The following is a 366-nucleotide window of genomic DNA, read 5'->3' on the forward strand; positions in this document are numbered from 1 at the left end:
GGAGCTACAGAAGCCCAATTGGCGCGCTCTCAACGGCGTTGGAAAGTAGACATCCTGGGCTTTTCAGCAATATATAATAGTTCATACTTGGCCCAAGATTTGATGGCCCAAACTGGCGTCCAAAGACACCATCAGAATTCCCAGCGTTAAACGCCGGAACTGGCACAAGGATGGGAGTTAAACGCCCAAACTGGCATAAAAGCTGGCGTTTAACTCCAAGAAGAGTCTCTACACGAAAATGCTTCAATGCTCAGCCCAAGCACACACCAAGTGGACCCGGAAGTGGATTTTTATGTCAATTACTCATCTCTGTAAACCCTAGGCTACTAGTTCTCTATAAGTAGGACCTTTTACTATTGTATCTAG

This window comes from Arachis duranensis, chromosome 9, assembly GCF_000817695.3.
Source record: "Arachis duranensis cultivar V14167 chromosome 9, aradu.V14167.gnm2.J7QH, whole genome shotgun sequence".
NCBI lineage: Eukaryota > Viridiplantae > Streptophyta > Magnoliopsida > Fabales > Fabaceae > Arachis > Arachis duranensis.